This window comes from Akebia trifoliata, chromosome 8 (assembly GCF_017979445.1).
Source record: "Akebia trifoliata isolate Shusen 1 chromosome 8, ASM1797944v1, whole genome shotgun sequence".
NCBI lineage: Eukaryota > Viridiplantae > Streptophyta > Magnoliopsida > Ranunculales > Lardizabalaceae > Akebia > Akebia trifoliata.
Window position 1 is genome coordinate 14933202 of NC_141382.1, and position 19190 is coordinate 14952391.

The window sequence follows — 19190 nt, forward strand, 5'->3', positions numbered from 1 at the left end:
ATTTCGGCATGGTCTCCTCTGTTTATGTTAGCGTTTCACGGAACTCAAACCTGATAAACCAATTTATAACAAAACCTGTATATAAAAATGTAGATACAGGAAAATAATAGCGGAAGACTAATTACATCTAACATGTAAGTAGATCAGAGTGCGGAAGATTTATCAATATACAGGCTTACCAAAACACTCTCACTCTAACAGAGGCCTAAAACTCTCAAATCCAAAAATTACATACATCCTAGATGAAACTGACAACACTAAGGGATGTGGCCCTAGTGCTCACCAGGCAATAAAATCTGATCGTCGATCTGATCGACCAGATACTCCTCAATTACTGCCTCTACGCCTGCCTCGACAGCTGCAAGTGCTGAAACTAAAAAAATAGGAAGGAAAGGGTGAGTAACAATGATTACCCAGTAAGTCCACAGCCAATTCCTACTAATAACCCTTCCTAAGCATGATCGAATAAAGCATACTGAGTATTTTTAATACATGCAAGGTTTTACAAGATAAAATACGATCAACTGGTACATATAGCCAGGGATGAGCAACTAAACAGTTTAAAGATTACACATGGCATCAATCATCCATACTCATTATACATTTTCCATTCTATGCAAATACCGTTAATAACATTAAAACGATAGACATGCTTTTCAGTTTATAATTCGAAATATAACAACAGATACATAATACAAGTGGTGGAGTATTGGAATTAAAGAGTTGGGAGTCACGACTGGATCGCTCCCAGTCAGGACATGATATTCCCCAATAACATCGTAGTTCCTGATTTTGTGGCTGGTCGTGTCTACCACGCTTGCGGAACCATTTATCCGGCTCAGGCTGGCCATTTGACGTGACCGTAAGCAATGGGTCTCTTTTCGATGTGTCAGAACGTTCGACTACTACTAGATTGTTAGTGATCACTGACTAATCATCTTCGTCTATGCCTATCAGGCGTGCATGTGATTCCCAAATGACACTCCACTCGTATACGACCACCTTTACAATACACGTTCACTAGTAAAGATAAGAAAGGAATGGACCCGGATTCCAGTTGTGACTCCACTCTCATACGCTTCCCATACCACGTATGAGTTTAGTGGTCCCTACCGTACATTCCAGGATAGTGTACCCCTCCGGATGATGTGACACACTATCCCTTCAGGCATTCACAAACCCTTTAACAGCTCACAAAATAGCTACGTACATATATGATTTTTCATTTAAAACAAAAGAGAAATTAACAGAACAGGGTTGAGAACGGATATCCAGTTCCTACCATGCAACCGTGGCCAATCGGCCTAAAATAAATAACAGTACTCAGCGCAAGCGCTAACATAATCGGAAATAAACATGCAACCCTTTCATTAATAACCTGGATACCCTTTCACCAACCTACACACAACATACAATGTAAAATGCAGACATCACCCCTCGGGTGTGATTCTGACATTTTACCGTTCATTCCCTTTTTCCATTCTCTCAACATTCTCATTTTTCATCCTTTCAAATCAACCATTCATTTTCAATCTTTCAAAGTCATTCTTTTGGTCTTTCCATTGAAAACCACCGAAGTTTATTCAAAAACAAGGTCCCAGCGATGCTCGGGACCAAAACTGTTAAAAATAGAGAAAGCTGGTGAAAATTTGGCTAAGTGTTAGAAACTCAATTTTTCAAAGTTCTCAAAATTGAAAACGGATTTTTCGAAATGAAAGTCTCGATCATGAGATTCGACACCATATAGTTTTTGTAATCTAATTCAAAGAAACGCGAAAGTTATTTCATTTTGAAAACTTGCCGAAAACGTCGAAAAATACGTTTTGTTCTTGAAACCAAAATTCGGATTTTGATCCTTTGAGATTTGGATCTTGAAACCATTCCCATTGTTCCGAAATGGGGGGTAAAACCTTAATTTCATTAAAGAACTTAAAGTAAATGGAAAGTAAAAATTAAATGGAAAGTAAAAATTAAAGAGGACATTTACTTAAATGTTTTTAATGAAATAAAGGGTGAGAAATAGTGTATAAGGTGTGAGGAAGTCAGGCCAAGAATCAGAGTCTGTTTCTGACTCAGAACAGTGCTGTCGGCAGCAGAACCTTGTTCTGTCGGTGGAACCGATGGTTCCTGCCGACGGAAGAAAATTTTCGGTGGCAGAAACTTCATTCTGTCGGTGGAACCGACAGAATGCCTTCGGCAGGTGCCGGTGGCACCGACCCTTCCCGCCGACAGCCTGAACCTCACTCGCGATTTTTGGGTTTTTCGATCAATTCTTTGGATCTTTGTTCCATTCTTCAAATCCCTCAATCCACCCACGAATTCAACATTTAAAATATAGATTAAACACATCAAATCCTTATTTCTAGCATGAATTTCAATTCAAATAAAGATTTCTATGATTTAAAACAAGCAACACATTTTTAACAAAATCCCTAAATGCAAATTTCAGAAATCTAAAGCTACCAATAAGAATTGGAAGTCCCTTACTTGGTTGTGGACGCCAAGGGTACAAGCTAGCACTACAACTCAAGGTTGGATGGCTCAAGAGTCGAGGTTGGGCTGACTTGGATGCGAAACGAACGAGGGTTTGCAAGGTATCCGACAATGACGCTTTCCTTCTCCTCTAAAATGAAGTATAGACCTAGCTCCTAACTCGATGAAGCCCTCGAATGGAATGTGTTGAGGTTTACTCGAGCTACCAGGCTGGTTTTGATGGAGGATGGAGAAAACGAACAAGAATGAACAACCAAAGGTGGTGAAGTTGTAGCCCTCGTCGTGGCCGACAACTTTGCCTTCTTCGTCGAGGTTCAACTCGGCTTCGTTCGCGCACAAACTTGACAGAAATGGGTCGAAACCCTAGGGTGGAGAAGTGGCTGTCGTTTGGGGTTTTCTTAGAGAAGAAGAGGAAAGAATGAAATAAAAGAAATCAGATTCCTTTTTATAATAAAGTTGAGGGGCATACTTGTAATTTCCCCCTTATTTCTAGTTTCGATCGTAACTTAACTATTCGGACTCGGAAAGCGACAAACGAATATACCATTTCGAATAATTTTTCGATTCGGATCTAATTGTGTCATCAAATCTTTTCGATTCTCGCTCTAACGAAATTTCACTATTTTGAGTCCCACTTAACACAAAATTCGAGGATTCTATAACTTCTCTATCCGAATTCGAATTCGGACTTGCTTACAGGCTAATGTATATATTTCGATCCTTTTGAATCTAATGGCGAAGTTGATTTTCCTCGAAATTAATCATAACAAGATCCGAGTATTTTACTCTAAGTCTCTCCTTCGATATTTACTTCCAAATCTCACCATTTAATTTCCTCGAGATATGAGTTGAAAATCCGGGGTGTTACAATTCACACCCTTTTTCTAAAAAAAAATGATGGTGACTTCAAATCCATATGGCGGTGATCTTCGCACTCGAAAATCATGTAGCTACAAATATAATAAAAATTTGTGTTGGGCTATTCAAATTTGAATAAATTAAATATAATTTTAAGATTTTATCGAATTTTCTGACTTGACTTGGTATTTCCCTATTTGGTATTGTGTGTCGGCACCCCAATTTAGTTGTAACATTGGTGGTTTAAAGAATTATAGTGCATACTTTTGAACTATTTTTACATTACTTTTTTTGTTGAGCTCGGAGCAAATTATATATTGAATCAAAAATATTTTGATTGTCCTAAATATTATAAAACTCCATGAAATATTTTAATTAAGATCATCTTAATTATATTTTCTCTTGACCAAAATATTGTGATGGACAATTTAAACTATACTTTGATTAATAATTTATTTATTGGCAACTGAGTGAGAGTCATGTGAATTGTCTAAAATTTGAATTTCTTTGATAAAAGTACATTAAGATGCCTATGTCATGGATTATGTTAACCAAAACAACACCATAGCAACTCTCTACATTTTATACCATAATAGCTTTCATGACATCCAAATTTTCCCGTTGTTTCATAACCCGATAAATGACCGTATGCTGGGAAATCATGTATAGCCTATAATAAAATTATTCTCATTGTAAACATATGTTTAGTGCTAGCATTATATGTTTTAATTCCTGTAGACCACAACTCATTTAGTTTTACAATCAGTAGCTGCAAGTATACGTTAATGTCATGTCCTGGATTATTTCTCCTAGGAATGAAAAGTGTCAACATCATAAACTCCTTCTACATGCATAAAGATGGTGGTAAATTATAAGGAACAACCATAACAAGCCAACAACTGTATGACTTTTTTTTCATCCCAAATGAATTAAATCCATATGTTGCAAGTCCTAACCAAATGTTGAGTGGGTCAATAGCAAAATCTAATCATTTACTTGTAGACACCCCATTTTTTCACTCGCCTGATTAATCAACTCGTCAACTCGATTGCGACTGTTCCCAATGATGGATGATTATTCAAATGCTCTATTTTATTACTAGTGATGTTTCAAAAATTCGGATGAGGTATCTCAAGCAAACAAAACTGTAAAAATCACGCTACGCTAGGAAAATGTTTCCCAAAAACATAGAAATCATCATTTTTCATACAAAAAGAAGTTTCACGATAAAAATTACTAAAAAATGATCAAATTATCAAAATAACCCTAACATCAAAACATCCCTAGAGCCTACATTATGCTTAGGAAAGTCATTTCAAATACATAAAACAACAAATCGAAACCAAATAAACCATTTTGCCAATTTTCACAAAATTTGACAAAATTATGAAAATGCCCATCATAAAGTTCACGACCATTTTGCACAAAAAAATTCATAAAAGACACAAACCAATATTCTCATTGAATTCCTTATGAAAAATCGATTCCAAAACATCCTGGAACATTGAAAAACGACTTAAAACGCAAAAAATCTTCTCCGAGGGCAAAATGGTAATTTTATAATTTTAATAATTAAAAATTCTGAAATTAATAATTAAAATATTAATTAATGTAAATTAAAATCCTAATTAAAAATAAATTTTTTTAAAAAATTAAGTCAATCAAGTAAGACTCAAGTCAAAATCCTAAAATCTAGTCAATTAAGTGAGACTTAAGTCAAAACCCTAAAATCAAGTCAATCAAGTAAGACTTAAGTCAAAACCCTAAATTCTAGTCAATCAAGTGAGACTTAAGTCAAAACCCTAATCAATCTAATAAGATCAAAGTCAAACCATAACCCTAATAGAATTCTAATTAAACTCTAAAACTATCTAAAAGAAATATAATCTAACTCTAACTCTATCTAAAAAGTTCTAAAAAATCTATAAATAGGGATCTCTACACCCTAATCTCGTAGGTCAAAATAAATCCTAAGAAAAGTAGGTCAAAAAGCTTCCCTAGCCTCCTCCAAACTCTAATTTTGAAGCCCTAACTCCTTACCTAACATCCATCCCCTACTTTAGCTCAAAAAATACCCAGAAACCCTTCAAAAACACCCAGAAATCCATAAACAAATCAGAAAGATTAAGATCTAAGAAGGAGGTACTTTGTCTTGGAGATCTGAAGCGAATCCGGTGACAGAATGAAGCAAGAAATATTAATCAAGGGGATCTCTCCGCCAGCTCTGAGGGAACCACCGTTGCGATCGTCAAGGTAAATATTTTTTATTTTTTATTTAAGTCTTTTTAGCAATGTAGTCTTCTTGGAAAATAGTAAAAATCGGTGTTTGCCAGGCGGGGTGGTACCTAACACCTTCCAACCCCGTAATTTGATCCCCGGACTTAGTTTTTTTTTTTAGATTAATTGTTTTATCCTTTTAGAGTCGATGTTCGGTTCCTAGACCATAATAATTAGGTGGCGACTCCACTGGGGATTATTGAGGATCAGACTTGAAAAATCTCAAGTATGAGAGCATTGCCAGGATGACCTAATTTTTTTTTATTATTTAGTTCGATTTATTTTATTTGTTTATTTTTTTTATGGCTTGATTGTGGATCATTTATTTGGATTTTGGATATTATATATATATATCTTATCTAATTGAGGGTCACTTTTTGCTAACCCTAAATAATGAAAGATTCAAATTGACATATGAATTGATGATGGGATGATGCTGAAATTGGTTATAAAAGTTTGGAGAGCATATTCTTGGATGTTTTTTTTTTGTGATCCCAATTAAAGATTGATTTGGGAGACTCCCAAATAATCTAATGATTTAAAGGAAAATAATGAGGTAAAATGGAATGAAGATTGTTGGATCATAAAGATTTTTTTTTAAATAAATTTTTTTTTTTATTATTTATTTTTATTTTTTATTTTTTATTTTTTTATTTAATTTTTTTATGGTACATGCTGTTGTCTAAATTTACGCACGCAAGTACATGTATCGAAACAAGTAATAAAGTGATAAAAAAGTATCGTTCCCAAGGAGACTAAATACTAATCTATTGCTAATTACCAATTTATCTCACTCTAATTTTATCCAAATGAAAATAAAAGAAAGATTTAATAACAAAGAAGGAAACAATGCAGAGAATAAATTTGCAGATTTAAAATCAATGAGTGATAAAATCTAGGTTTATAATTTCCACCAAACAATCTACTTGATTAAATTATCTTTCCTTGTGTGATAAATTAATCCACTATAATTGTCACCCAAGAACACTAAATTCTCTACAAGCCTCTGTCTATGGTCATGTAAAAATACCCTTCTAAACTAACTCCCTATATGTCTATGAGAATTAAATCAAGAAGAATTCATTAAGAATAAACTCTCATAAGGGATGCACACGCAACGTGAGTATATGTCTATCTCAAATTAGCGTATGTTATTCTATCTAGATCATGAACACAAAATAACTTTGTCGATATTATTAAGGTTCACCGATTCAATTCAATCAATGACCAGTTAATTAAATCGCATTAAACATAGGATAAAATAAACAATCACATATGGAATCATAGAAGAAATAAATAAAACTAATCAAATATCATGAATGTGTTCCATTATAACCCTAGAATAGAAATTAGTTCATCATTGAAAAGAAAACAAAATCACAAATGTATTTAGCCATTCTTAGAGATTATAAACATCAAGAGAAGAGATAAAGTTCAGAAAGATAAAACTCAAAAGTCGAATCTCCAGCTCTCGTCCTCCTTCTCGATCTTGTGCCTCCAAAAAAAACCCAGAACTTCTCTCTTCCTAGAATAAGGGTTAATCGTTCCCATTTATAGGTATGGAGTCATTAGAGTTTAAGAGTCCCAAAATCCATCTCTAATTCAGTCCCAAAAAATTAACGTGTAAAGCTGGAAATGTAAGCAAGCTATGGCCTCAAAACATGTCATGCCGCGGCTTGTATTTTTATATTTCTGTTGTGCAATTCTTGAATTCCCGCCGCGGCTTCGTTTTCTATAAGCTGCGGCTTGAAGGCTTTTTTTAACTTGTATGCTTAGTTTCCTTCTTCCGAGAGTGAACCAATTTGGATCCAGAATTTCTCCTAAACGTATGCAAACATCCCAATGTTCCATATTGTTCATAATCTGTAAAATAAGCATAAAAATAAAATAAAAACACATAATTACATAAAAAGTATAAAATAAACTAAACTTAACTAAAAACAACTAAAAGACTCTAAAATTAATAAAATATTATATTTAAAAGTGGTTAATTTGTAGGTATAAAATCCACTCATCACATGCGTTAATCTTCGATAGTAAATTTTTTTAAAAAAAATGTTAAGAAAAAAAAATTCTCTTTGTTTCAAAATTTTTTATTTTAAACAATATTCGGTTTTTCTCTTTAAAAAAAAAAAAGGAACAATTTTTTTTTAAAACTGAATTCAGTTTTTCTTTATTTCTTAAAAAAAATGTTTTTTTTTATAAAACAGAATTCAGTTTTTCTGAATATGCTATTGTGTGTTGTTGTTGTGTTGTTGTTACTGTTGTGCTGTTGTGTTGTTGCTGTTGTGCGTTGCTGGCAGTAACATATACAAAAAAAAAAAATTCAATTTCTTCAAATAAGAGAGAATTTTTTTGGTGTTGCTTAGCAAAATAAAAATCAATTTGTTTTCTTAAAAGAAATAATAAATAATTTTTTCAAAAAAAAAAAATGATCATAATTTACTATCTCGACAATTATCATTACATTCTTAACTTAATATATTCTTTGAAATCTCAACTTGTTTAAGGTTGCCCAAAATGATCTTTGATTGGACCATAAAGATAAAACAAAAAAAAAATTATTTTGATCCATTTTATGCCAGGTTCAATGTTAAATCTGATTGAATATTCTGTGATTACCCATTTGATATGCCATGATCTGATATATCTTTAGGATGTGTATGCGTTGATTTTGAATTGAATATTATAGATGTTGTTTGTATTTTGTTTAATATTTGAAATCCATATTGTGATAATCTGATCTTGCCCATAGGCCCATTCATCTGAAAATGCTCCGGGCACACCCCACCCTACTTTGCACATACCACTAACACGTTTATTTTGTTGCATTGCACACTTGCATGTCCCTTCTAGCCAACATGGCACTAGTGCGTGGCCCGGTCTCTTCGGAGATGCGACGTCATTCATCAAAATCACAACTCCACTCACGTACCTTAGGGTATATAAAACTTTGGCATCGGTATCGTTTGATCAGGTGACTCTGAAAGGTATATCGATGCACCCATGCTAGGACGACCTGAACCTTTTGTCCTATTATAAGTCGCACAGTCACATGTCTCGATTGTCAATATAGTACTAGTACGTGGTCAGGCCCCTTGTGGGATACTAAATTATTTATAAAAGCTACAACCCTAGACTTGTACCTATACGGTATATCAAAGATAATCCAAGTTCACCAATTGCACTTCTTGGTCAAAATTAGTGCCTAAGCAAGATCCTGTCCCATTGTACCTTATATACAAGGGGGATAGATTACGTCTATTCTAGACAAAAGGTATTTAAGAGGGCCCTTGCTCAGCATTGTACGCCACCTCTCAACTGGGGATTAAACTAGTTGCTTTTGACTTCAGAGAAGTGGGTTGAAATTTTAGATTATCACTTATACAGTATATCAAACCAAGTCACCACGTATCGTCTGATTGAGTATGTTCGAGAGCAAGGGTGGCCAGATAAATTGCATTATACGTAGTAAACCTAAAGTTTAGGAACCTTCCTATAAGTCACGACCAGAACCGACTATGGGTGATCCCGGGTTACTCTAATCAATCCAACCAACAGGTAAGTGGGCGGACCGATCCAGACCATTCAAACTAGACCCGCAATATCGGTCCGATCCAATATGTGAAATGTAAGTCAATTAGCCCCATCAACAAATAGATCAAACTGATCAACATCAAACCGGTTGGACTAATTGATTTTACTTTCAAAGATTCAGACCATTCCAAATAGATGCGATCCTAGGGTCAAAATTATTTCGTCTAATCAAAGGTTCTATCCCAATCAAAGGCAGACCCATGACTAACCTTTTTCACCTTCTTGGTCACTATAGACTTATAGTGCAATTGGATTCAATATTTCCCACCAGACTTAAGTTAATCTCAAAATTTTAATCATGTGGTTAAGAATCAAACTTTCAGAATCAATGGTTAATCTTGGTGTACTTCCACTCAGGTGATAATTGGTCTTAAACGTTGTAAACCTACATCTGTACCATTTTGGATCCTTGAAAATAGTCGTATTTCCAGAGTACCATTGCCAAGTAGTCAGTCTTTGCCACAAGAAGAAACAAGTACCATGGATGAAGTTACGCTCCGTCAGATTTTAGAATCTTTTCAAGCACAGATTATTGCTTCTGTCCAAACACAAATTGAATCCCTGAAAATTGAAAAGAAAAAAGATAAAACTATAAAACCTCAGGCTGTGTTTAACCTCGTCGACGATCAAGAAGATAATGAATTACTTGTTGACCCTATCTTAACTCATCGAATAACTCAGGTTGAAACTGTTTTGAAGAATATCAAAGACCCCGACGATCTTGCTCTTGGATTAGGGGCAATGACCTTGTTTCCCACGGTCCGTCTGTCAAAGAAGTTCACAATGCCAGATATGGAGAAGTTTGACGGGATTGGATGCCCTAGGACTCACTTGAAAGTATATGTCGGCATAATGCAATCTTAGGGTCTGAGTGAAGAATAGATGGCTCAACTTTTTCAAAGAACCCTTACAGGTCCTACCCTACACTGGTCAATGTCTCAGGTAAGAACATGACATGAATTGATGAAAGAGTTTATTGATCAGTATTCATTTAACACGGATATTGAACTCACAAGAAGAAATTTAGAAACTATCAAACAGAAGCCTGGGAAAATCTTCACTAAATTCATTGCTCAATGGAGAGCTAAAGCTGCTCAATTGTGGGACTGACCTCAATAGAAGGAACAAGTCAAGATCATCCTCAGGAATCTCACTCCAAATTATGCCAAGTACTTGATACCTCAATACCTTCCCACTTTTTAGTCCCTCTTTGAGGCTAGAAATCAAGTTGAGGATGCCTACTCTTCTGGACTTTTTGGTAACTCGTCTGAGTTAAAACCCAAACATTTCAAACCCAGTGTCAATTCCTTACAAGTGGCCAACACCTCTTTCGCACTATTTCCTTAAGTCGCTCAGTCCTCACAAATTAAGCTGAGGAGACAATTTTCCAATCTTTGAATGTCCCTTAGTGTTGCCTATAAAAAATTAATGAAAATGGGATTGTTGACACCACTGCAACCTAAGACTTTACCTAATCCCCTCCCTCTAAACTTGGACAATGGGCAATTTTCTGAATTTCATCAAATGCCCGGTCATGTTCTTAATAGGTGCATTATCCTCCGTCATGCTATCCAAGACCTTATTGAGCAAAACAAAGTCACCATACCCGCTCTTACTACTCCCAATGTTAAGACTAACCATTTGCTACCTTTCAAAATCAACCCCCTCCTACATTGAACCTAATATCCATATCCAAATCCGAATCAGTTGACCCAGTTTCCTTCATTCACCCAATTGATCCTAATAGTGCGTTCACTCTATGCTAGAATGAGCTCAATTACCCTAAGGTAGTGGCAGAACTAAAGAACATAAAAATTATTGAAGCAATGAGTTGTTCAGCATATGACAAGTTCAAATCAGAACATGAAGAGGTAGCAAAAGCGGACAAGTTCAAGTCACACATCAAAGATATCTAAAGTAGTAGAGACCTTAGAATTGTGTCCTTCCATACAGAATGATGTCCTCGCTTTAAGTCTTCTTTTTTAGCTTTAGTTTTCTTCAATCTTTAAATTCAGTTGGTTACTTCAGTTACGTTAGTTTTTTCTTAATTTTGGGCTTTAATCAAGTGAGTCATTCTATGTTTTTTTATTTTCAATATATAAAGAAGCTTTTGATTATCATGCGTGCAATAATGATGTGAACATAAAATCTAACATGAGGAATGACTCAAAGCTCACTAATCAAACTTGATAATATGGGAGTTAAAGAGTACACTCAAGAAGTACAGATCGGTATTACATTATCCTCAAGGGAACATGAGAGAATAATAAACTTACTTGAGAAATTCAACAATGTTCTTTCATGGTCTTATGAAGATATATTGATAGATTGCACCCAAATAATCAAGACATAAAGTCAATGGTGATTTTCAAAATTAAAGATTATCGATTAAGAATCATGCAGTTGAAACCATCGATAAAGGTGCTAAGACCTACAAGTGGATTTACCATATTTTTTACTCAAGAGATGAGAGTTCTCATTTATAAAAGAATAAAAGATTTTCTCAAGTTCTAGAAGAATTGAATAGTAGAATACAGAAACTCGATCATACTCGATTTCACAAAAGAAGACTGAAGAATATTCATTCGCAAAAGAATATCGTTCTCAACAGAGCAATCAAGACATCAAGTTCCTAGAATCTTGACCAAATTAATTAGCATTTTGTAGACACCCCATTTTTGCATCCGCCTGATTAATCAACTCGTCAACCCGATCGCAATGATTCCCAATGATGGATGTGTATTCTATTGCTTTATTTTGTTACCAGATGTGTTTCAGAAATCCGGATGAGATATCTCGAACTGACAAAACCTTAGAAACCATGCTACGCTAGGAAAATACGACCCCAGAAACATAGAAATCATCATCTTGCAGACCAAAAAGAAGCTTTACGATAAAAATCACTAAAAATTGACCAAATTACCAAAATACCCCAACCTCAAGACAACCCTAGAGCCTACGTTACGCTTAGGAAAACTCTCTCGAACACATAAAATAAAAAATTGGAACCAAATAAATCATTTCACCAATTTTAACAGAATTTGACAAAATTACGAAAATGCCCTCATAAAGTTCACAACCATTCACATAAAAATTTTCATAGATGACACAAACCAACATTCTCATTGAATTCCTTACGAAAAACCGATTCTAAAACATCCTAGAACATTAAAAACCGACTTACAACGTGAAAAGTCCTCTCTGGGGGCAAAACGGTAATTTCATAATTTTTATAATTAAAAAATTCGAAATTAATAAATAAAACATTAGATAATTAAAGTGAAACATTAATGAAATTAATTTAAAATTTTTAACCTAAAAAATCGATCAATCGGACTCTCAGGCAAAATTGTTGAGGGTTCGTGGGATATTTCTTTAAGGACCCCTCCATTTGGGGGTCCAAAGAATTAAAGAAATAATGGAAGGGGGTTCTCCAAAAATTAAAAGTAAATCAAGCAAGACTAAAGTCAAGGTATTAAAGTCAATCAAGTGAGACTGAAGTCAAAATTAAAGTCAATTAAGCAAGACTGAAGTCAAGTCAATCAATTAAGACTAAAGTCAAAACATTAAAAGTCAATCAAATAAGACCAAAAGTCATAATAGAATTCTAATTAAATAATAACTCTATCTAATAGAGTTCTAACTTAAAATAATTCTACCTAAAACAATTTGAATTAAAACACAATTCTACCTAAAACAATTCTAATTAAAATACAATTCTACCTAAAACAAGTCAAATTAAAACACAACTCTAATTAAAAGATCTCTAATTAAACACTAACTCTATCCAAATCAACCCCTAAAAACATCTATAAATAGAGGTGCTCACACCCTATTTTCGTATCAAATCATAAACCCTAAGAGAAGTAGGTCTAGAAGCTCCCCTAGCCCCCCATAAACCCTAGTTTTGGAGCCCCAACTCCTTAGCTAACATCCCTCCTTCAATTTTAGTTTAGAAAATACCCAAAATCCTTCTAAAAACACCCCCAAATCCGCAACGAAATTGAAGAGTTCAGATTCAAAAACAAGGAGATACCTTGCCTCGGAGATCCGAAGTCAAATCCGAAAACAGAACGAAGTAAGGGAGCACGGTACAAGGAGTTCTTTTTGTCAGATCTGAGGGAACCAAGTCCTTGCCATCAGAAAGGTAAACCTTTTATTTTTATTTATTTTCTTATCTAGGTTTTTAGCAATGTAATTTACTTGGGAATTTAGTAGAGACCGGCTTTGGCCGGGCGGGGTTGGTGCCTAAAACCTTCCAACCCCGTAACTTGATCCCCGAATTCAGTTTTTTTGGTTTTAGATTAGTTTTTATCCGTTTAGAGTCATTGATCGGTTCCTAGACCGTAATAACTAGGTGGCGACTCCCAAACCTCAAGGGTCAAAAGCGGATCCGCGCACCCCGCGGATCGAGGGCGCTTTCACATTTCACCAAAGGAAGCCTCCTTTGGTCAAACTATTTTTTTGTCTTACTAAGAATAAGATAACATTTTTTGGCCCCTCGCAGCCTTTAAAAAAAATCAATAGCCTATTTTTTCTAAACCACACCGACCAATCTTGGGAGGGAATCTTAGTATGAACTACGCTTTGACCTGATCCCAAAAGAAAAACAAATATTTTGATTACATAAGTAACCTGAGAAGTTACTTCAGGCCCAGTTAAGCAAAAAAATGTATTCTCTTAAGAAAAGTGTCATCCAAAAGGAAAATCCCCTATTGAAAGGTTCAAAAGAAGAGAATGCCAAACTAAGGGCATTAAAACAAAATTGACAGAAAAAAAGAATGCCAAATTAGGGGCATTAGAAAAAAAGAGTAAGAATTTACAGAAAAGAATAACAAAAAAAGATAATATTAGACTAGGGGCATTTTGGGAAGTCGAGCCTTTTACCATTTCTTTCTAAATCATGTCCTAAGCCCACCTATTAAGTCCTTCTAAATGCTAATTTACTCGGTTAAGGTGTAGGGAACCAAGAAGTTGTCGAGTTGAATATTCAAGATCATCGAGAAAAAAGAGAAGTCCGTTAAGTCAAAAACCCGAAAAGGCGACTTAGGCAAAAGTTAGGGCATAACCATAAAAAAGAAAGTCTGCTAGGTTGAAAACCTAAAAAAACGACTTAGGCAAAAATCAAGGCATCTTTAGAAAAAAAAAAAACCTGCTAGGTTGGAAACCTGAAAAGATGACCTAGGCAAAAATCAAGGTATCTTTAGAAAAAGAAAAGAAAAATTCGTTAGGTTGGAAACCTAGAAAGGCAACCTAAGAAAAAATTAGGGCATCATCAAATGGGAGGAAAGGTCTCATCAAGAAGAAAAATTCAGAAGGAAGCTTGAGTAGAAACTAGGAAATGCATAACCATTCAAGCCACAACATTCATTTTTCAGCCAAGAACTCACATCCGACGAAGACAATGTTGAAGTCGAAAAAATCAGAAGTCATTGTAAGATCTTCAAGAGTATGTTTACTTGTTCAAGTGTTGGCTAGTGGAAGATGTAGAATCATCAACCACTTTGAAGAGAAAGATCTTCTATTCTAATATTTATCAAGATTTTTTACGTCCAACTCAAGCATTTTTCAAAAGAAATTCGAAAGAAAATGATCAATCCCTTATTGCACATATGATAATCTTAAGAGTCTTACATTTAAGAAAATGTCAGTTCTTCTATCTGTCATATATCAGAGTCCATATTTTTCAAGCGTAATCCATTCCATAAGTCTCGTAGTCAAGTTCTAGTTAAAGCCAACCTTGAAACTAGGGGCATTTTTGAAAGTCATTTAATTCCAAAGTTTTGTTCTTAATCACATGATAAAAAGGAAAATCTTACTTAAAAGTTTGATGAAATCCAATGATAATTATGAATTTAGATACATGATAAGTCAATAAAGGCCCGATCTTTCAAACTTTGAGCTCAATTTTGAATCATAGAATGAATTAATAGAATTGTTTCAGTTTCTATAAATCTAAGCCCAAGAAACGTGGCTTAGTAAGTTCGAGTCCGAGAAAGGAGACTCCAACTTTTTTTGAATCATAGAATGAATTAATAAGATTGTTTAAGTTCCTATAAATCTGAGCTCGAGAAACGTGACTTAGTGAGTTCGAGTCCGAGAAATGAGACTCCAACTTTTTTTGAATCATAAAATGAATTAATATGATTGTTTAAATTCCTATAAGTCTGAGCCCGAGAAACGTGGCTTAGTAAGTTCGAGTCCGAGAAACGAGACTCTAACTTTTTTTGAATCATATAATGCATTAATAGGATTGTTTAAGTTCCTATAAATCTAAGTCCGAGAAACGTGACTTAGTAAGTTCGAGTCCGAGAAACGAAAATCCAACTTTTTTTGAATCAGAGAATGAATAAACAGGATTGTTTAAGTTCCTGTAAACCTTAGTCCGAGAAGCATGGCTCTAATAAGTTCGAGTCCAAGAAACGAGAAACTTTTTTGAATCATAAAATGAATTAACATAATTGTTTAAGTTCCTTAGTCCGAGAAGCATGGCAACAATAGGCTCGAATCCGATAAACGAGACTCAAACTTTTTCGAACTCTACAAAAAAATTTCAAATAGGATTTAACGAAGTTCCTACAATGTTATAACTCCAATTACCTCATTGTTCAACATTTCCATGATTGCTTTCGTTGCATAAGCACATTTTAATTTTGAATCATTATTGTCAATGAGAGAAGATCTCTAGGACCTGACACATTTTTACTCAGTAAGCATCACACCATTGCACACACGTGCACTTTTGCATTAGTCAGGGATAATTTTGTAAAATTTGAGGATCTGACATCGTCAGTGAGAGTTCAAGCTCGAGGACCTGACAAACTTGTTCGGGAGAGTTTCACCCTCAAGGATCTGAACGTCCCGACGAATTGTTAAATTAGGCTGCAAAATGAACTATCACTAGCTTTGGCATTCGGATATCGTACTATATACCAAAATAGATTTGCTATCTAGTTTGCTTCAATCCACTGCTAAAGAGGGGCATCTATAGACACTCCATTTTTCCACTCGCCTGATTAATCAACTCATCTACCAGATTGTTACGGTTCCCAATGATGGATGATTATTTCAATGCTCTATTTTATTACTGGTGATGTTTCAGAAATTCGAATGAGGTATCTCAAGCAAATAAAATTGTAGAAACCACGCTACGTTAGGAAAATGTGCCCCAAAAACATAGAAATCATCATTTTTCAGACAAAAAGAAGTTTTACGATAAAAATTACTAAAAAATGATCAAATTACCAAAATACCCATAACATCAAAACATCCCTAGAGCCTACATTACGCTTAGAAAATCCTTTCAAACACATAAAAAAATAAATCGAAATCAAATAAACCATTTCACCAATTTTCACAAAATTTGATAAAATTACGAAAATGCCCCTCATAAAGTTCACGATCATTTCGCACGAAAAATTTCATAAATGACACAAACCAATATTTTCATTGAAATTCTTATGAAAAATCGATTTCAAAACATCCCAAAACATTGAAAAATGACTAAAAATGCAAAACATCCTCTCCGATGGCAAAATGGTAATTTTACAATTTTAATAATTAAAAATTCTGAAATTAATAATTAAAATATTAATTAATCTAAAGTGAAATCTTAATTAAAAATAGTTTTTTTTTAAAGTCAAGTCAATTAAGTAAGATTTAAGTCGAAATCTTAAAATTTAGTTAATCAAGTGAGAGTTAAGTCAAAATCCTAAAATCTAGTCAATTAAGTGAGACTTAAGTCAAAACTCTCAAATTAAGTCAATCAAGTGAGACTTAAGTCAAAACCCTAATTAATCTAATAAGACCAAATTCAAACCCTAACCCTATTAGAATTCTAATTAAACTCTAAAACTATCTAAAAGAAACATAATCTAACTCTAACTATATCTAAAAAGCTCTTAAAAAAATCTATAAATAGGGGTCTCCACACCCTAATCTTGTAGGTCAAAATAAACCCTAAGAAAAGTAGGTCAAAAAACTTTCCTAACCTCATCCAAACCCTAATTTTGAAGTCCTAACTCCTTACCTAACATCCATACCCCAACTTTAGCTCAAAAAATACCTAGAAACCCTTCAAAAATACCTAGAAATCCATAAACAAATCAGAAAGATTTAGATCTAAGAAGAAAGTACTTTGTCTTAGAGATCTGAAATGAATTCGGTGACAGAATGAAGCAAGGAATATTAATCAAGGGGATCTCTCCGCCAGCTCTGAGGGAACCACCGTTGCGATCATCAAGGTAAATATTTTTTATTTTTTATTTAGCTCTTTTTAGCAATGTAGTCTTCTTCGCAAATAGTAGAGACTGACGTTTGCCGGGCGGGGTGGTGCCTAACAGCTTCCAACCCCGTAACTTGATCCCTGGACTTAGTTTTTTTTGGTAGATTAGTTGTTTTATCCTTTTAGAGTCGATGTTGGGTTCCTGAACAGAAATAACTAGGTGGTGACTCCCAAACCTCAAAAATCAAAAGCGAATTCGCGTACCTCGCGGATCGAGGGCGCTTTCATTACTATCCACTTATCTCCAACAGGATGAATCCACTGGATGGCACATAAACTATTTTCGTTGTTAACCTCCTTTAGAATGTCTTTTTATGTTCTCCGTAATCCATGACACACTATACATTCGTTTCAACCTTCGCGTTAGTGGAAAATACCTCAATTTTTTTAACGGTAAAAGTTTTTTCTCCACTTCTTTTCATTAACCAGTTTCCATTTACTCTCGTCACATTTTGGACTATTATCTTTATCTTCATTCTCTTTCTAATACAATATACAATCATTAGGATATGCATGAATAATCTCGCACTTCATCCGTAAAGTCTTGATCATTTTTTTCGTGGGGTAGGTATTTTCGGCTAAAGAGTTATCATGTGACAATATATTTTTAATCATTTGCAATAATTCATTAAAACTCTTCTGAGACCATTGATGTCTAGTCTTCATACTCAACAACTCAACTATAACTGGCAATTTTGTATCATCTTTTCGACATGACTAATATAAGGGTTGCATCGCTTCCTCTATCATTTGGCGATATTGAGCATCATAAACTTGGTCATCGTTTCTATCAGGACACTCATCCATACAAGTAACTTCATCTTCTTTGTTGGAAAAATGTTCAAGTGCATCATTCAACTTGTCTGTCATTCTTGGGATCATATCTTCATCACACTGACAAATAGACTGTGGTGCCCCGCCAAACGTTAACGCAAATCCCAAGGCCACCTTGAAATTTGGACATGGCTCCCCCTATTCATGTTAGCGTTCCACGGAATTCGAAAGCATCCCAAATCCAATATACCACAAATTCTGACTATATAGAAAAAAATAACATGGAAATAACAGCGGAAGACTGAAAATATCTAACACATAAGTATATCAGAGTGCGGGAATTTACAATATATAAGATTACAAAAAGGCTTTCACTCTAACATGAATCTAATTACTTAACTCAAAAATTATATACATCTCCCAGGATGAATAGACTCCTAATGGATGTAGTCCCAATGCTCACCAGATAACGGATTCTGGTCGTTGGTATGACCCACCAGATGATCCTCACTCGATGGCTCTACGATTACTTCTCCGATTGCAGGCTCTGAAGCTAAAAAGAATGGAAGTAAAGGGTGAGTAAAGATGGTTACCCAGTAAGTCCACAACCAATTCCTACTAATAACCTCTCTTAGGCATGATCGAGTAAGCATATTAAACATTTTAATACATGCAAATCTTTACAAATAAAATACGATTAACTGGTAGATATAGCCAAGGATGAGCAGCTAAGCATTTTAAAATAATCACATACGATCAATCGTCAGTACTCATTATACATTTTCGTTTTTATACCAATCTAAATAACAACATTGAAAAAGTAGACATGATTTTCAGTTTATAATTCAAAATAGAGTGATAGGTACATAATACATAATGGTAGAGCAGTAGAATTAGAGAATTGGGA